We start from the raw sequence: 3915 nt of genomic DNA, 5'->3' as shown, positions 1-3915 counted from the left end.
ACCCCCAGTTCCGTCATCATTTTCTCCACGTAAAAAGCCTCTGTATTGGCTGCTGCCACCTGACCAGGCTCGTCGTTACCGAAGCCCGAGCACGGGCCTGATCCGGCACGCTCCGTTTGATAAAAAAAATATTTTTAAATTACAAAATAATTTGTTTATAACATAAAATATATATTTAATAATAAAATACATATTATCAAATTGAAAATAATAAAAAAAATTAATTAGTAGCAGGCTGGATCGGGCCTGGCCCACTTAAGCCCAGGCCGTGTACTGGGTACCCGGCCCATGGCCGAGGCCTACTACCACCTTTGCAATCTCCTCGTACCCTCCTTCCTTGATCATGAGGTAATCTACGAGGGCCATGTAGTTGCCTCCCAATGCGGTCAGTATTTTCTGCACGTAATAAAACTCTGCATTGACAGCTCCCACCCATCCCGTCGTGCTCAAAACCCTGACCCATGCCCGGCCCGGTCCGTCGTGCCCGCTTGATAATAAAAAAATAATTTTTAAATTACAAATGGGCACGACAAGCCGTGTTGGGAACGGGGTCGGGCTTCGGTCACAATGGGCCCAGGCTCAGGCTTCGGTCACGACGGGCCCGAGCCCGGGCCCGGGCTCCGGGTACGACGAGCAGGGTACGACAGGCCTAAGGTGCGGCCAGGCCGTCGGCCCGACCCGGCCCGTTACTAATTAAAAAAAATATTTTTATTATTTTCTGATTTGATAATATGTATTTTATTATTAAATATATATTTTATATTATAAAATTTTAATTTATAATTTAAAAATATTTTTTATTTTCAAACAGCGCGAGTCGGGTCGGGCCTGGGCTTCGGGCACAACGGGCCAGGTCAGGTCGGGCTTGGGCTATGAGCACGACAGGCCAGGTCGGGCCCGAGCTTTGGGCACAACGCGACTGGTCGGGTGGTAGCAGCCAACGCAAAGGCTTATTACGTGAAGAAAATGCTGACAGAACGGGGGGGGGGGGGGGGGTGACTATATAGCCCCGAGGGATTACCTCAGGATCAAGAAAGGAGTATACCAGGAGATTGCAGAAGTGGTAGTAGGCCTGGGCCACGGGCCGGGTACCCCGATACCCGGCCTGGGCCCAAGGTGCGACCCGACCCGACTCTGCTCGGCCAATTAATAATTAAAAAAAATATTTTTTATTATTTTTTAATTTGTTAATATGTATTTATTACAAATGAAGGAATAATAAATATATTTTTTTAAATTATTAACGGGCTAGATCGGGCCGGCCTGCACTCGGGCCCGGTCCCAGGCCGTGTACCAGGTACCCGGCCTGTGGCCAGGCCATGTACTCGGTACCCGACCTGTGGCTAGGCCTACTACCACTTCTGTAATCTTCTGGTATACTCGTTCCTTGATCATGAGGTAATAATCCCTCGGGGCCATGTAGTTGCCCCCCAATACGGTCAGCATTTTCTCGAGGTAATAAGCCTCTGCATTGGGAACTGCCACCAGACCCGACTCATTTGATAATAATTTTTTTTAAATTATAAAATAATTTTTTTATAATCTAAAATATATTTTTAATAATAAATACATATTATTAAATTAAAAAATATAAAAAATATTTCTTTTAAATGATTAACGACCCGGATCGGACCGAGCCAGGTACTGGGTACCCAGCCCCGTGGCCCAGGCCATGTACATGCCACCAGACCCGGCATCTCCTGGTATACTCCTTCCTTGATCATGAGGTAATCCCTCGACCATGTAGTAACCCCTCCCGTTCCGTCAACATTTTCTCCACGTAATGAGCCTCTACATTGGCTGCTGCCACTTGACCCGGCCCATCCTCTACATTGGCTGCTGCCGCTTGACCCGGCCCATCGTGCCCGCAACCGAGGCCTGTGCCCGTGCCCACAACTTGTTTGGTAATAAAAAAAAATATTTTTAAATTAGTAACGGGCCGGGCCGACCAGGTCCGCACCTCGGGCCCAGGTCCAGGCCTACTACCACTTCTGCAATCTCCTAGTATACTCCTTCCTTGATCATGAGGTAATCCGTTTGGGCCATGTAGTCGCCCCCATTGCAGTCAGCATTTTATCCACATAATAAGCCTACGCCTTGGCAGTTGCCACCATGGCCTCAGACGCCTTCTGCTCTACATAAAGCTCGGTGTCCGCTTCCTCCTGCGTAGACCGCAGTCTCGGCAACCACCTTCCTTCCGTGGGCCTCCTGCTTCCTCTCAAACAATTGAGCTTCGATATCCCTCTTCTTTTGATAATACCTCGAGCCCGCCTCCATCATGTTGGTCTCGAGCTCGACGGTCACCTTGCTAAGCAGCTCTGCTCTCGTCTTTTTCATCTCGACGGCATGCTGCAGCTCGGCGTCCCGGACAACCACGACATTGTTGGCCTCCACTTCTGCAATCTTTGCCTGGCGCTCCCATTGGGCCCTATTGATAGCGAGTTGGGAATTGCCCTTGGCCACCTCCGCTGCTCGGTCATTCTCATGGAACTGCACCTCTACAGACATCCTCATATCGGCCATGGTGGCCTATCCTTTCCTTTGGGCAGCCTAGATTTTGGTGTATGCGTTCACTTTCGCAGCATTCTGAAGAGTTCAGCCGTCCCTTTCCTTGGAACGAACCTCACCCTTCACCGTAGCTTCCGCCGCATCTACCTTGGCCTGATTGGCGGCCTCCATCTTTGTCTTCTGGCCCAAGTAGGAGAAATATTCATGGTTGCAGACGCAGACCACCTGCTTCACATTGGCATTGTAGATCAACAGGCCAAACTGGTTAAGCTCCAACTGCACCTTTAACAAAACCTCTTCTTTGAATTCCTTGGACCCCATGAAGATCTCTTCCATGGTCATGGAAGCAGCCGACACTCAATGAACAAGATCGGTCACATGGTTTGAGAACTTGTGGTTTGGAGTCAGGAGCTTGGCATACTTGACGAGGCTCTCTATGTCATCGACTCGGGGGCCGATTGTGAAGATGGCAGGAAGGAGGAAAGGGAACTTTTCCGTGCTCATGGCCTGCACCTCGAACGTGTAGTTCACAAGCAACAGATCGAGGACGACATGACATTAGTTTGATTGCAGTGAGTATGCAGCCACTGCAAAAGTTAAAGTAGACATAAGCCCTCGTTGTAGAGTTTCTGCCCTCAGGGTTTTATGTTGTTCTGCAAGCAGCAAACTTTCTCGGCCTAAGCACAGTTTCTACTGTTGGGCCAACAACAAAGTTTCTCGGCCTAAGTGCGGTTTCATTGAACCACAAACTAAAAATGGATTCCCTTCCTTTAAATATTTTTTAAAATTCGGCCCCTTTAACTTTCATCAATGAATCTTTGCTAAGTACCATTATAACTAACTCATATTTGTAAAGGTCCTTAGTGTATGACCCTTCTCTTTATATATATATATATATATATATATATATATATATGTGTGTGTGTTTGTGTTGTCATGGAGCAACTACAGTTTGATGGCCACGGGCGGAACAGGATACGTGTGTCCTGTTTAGTTAATTTTTTCATCAAACGCTGCCTACATGACAGGCTGGACAGAACAAACGACTGAACAAGGGTATAAATAAATTTTTTTTCAACATGAATAAATAAATTGCAGAAGTTCATAAGAACAAGCTATTATGTGTTTGATCATCACTAAGTTGACAAACATATCAGCATCCAGTAGCCTCAGGAATGAAATTGCTGCCACCATGTTTATAATTTTCAGAGTATGTTTGAACCGCCTCAAAGCTGAGTTTCAAGGATCCTATCCGAACTCACCCTCGAAACAGCCTAAACAGACGACTAACAAGGGTATAAATAATTATTTTTCCCATCCTCTCCGAGCTAACCCTTTCAACAGTCTAAACAGGACACCGTCTCCCTCCCCTGAGCTTCCCGCCTTCGAGCTCTCGAAGTATCGCTT

General features: G+C 47.0%; 1 pseudogene; it reads right to left on the bottom strand.

Moving 5' to 3' along the window:
* Window positions 1–255: 255 nt before the first annotated feature.
* Window positions 256–3063, bottom strand: LOC116252542 (flotillin-like protein 3; annotated as a pseudogene).
* Between the last annotated feature and the right edge of the window lie 852 nt (window positions 3064–3915).

This window comes from Nymphaea colorata, chromosome 4 (assembly GCF_008831285.2).
Source record: "Nymphaea colorata isolate Beijing-Zhang1983 chromosome 4, ASM883128v2, whole genome shotgun sequence".
In the NCBI taxonomy this organism is placed as follows: Eukaryota; Viridiplantae; Streptophyta; class Magnoliopsida; order Nymphaeales; family Nymphaeaceae; genus Nymphaea; species Nymphaea colorata.
This window is presented reverse-complemented; position numbering and strand designations above follow the sequence as displayed.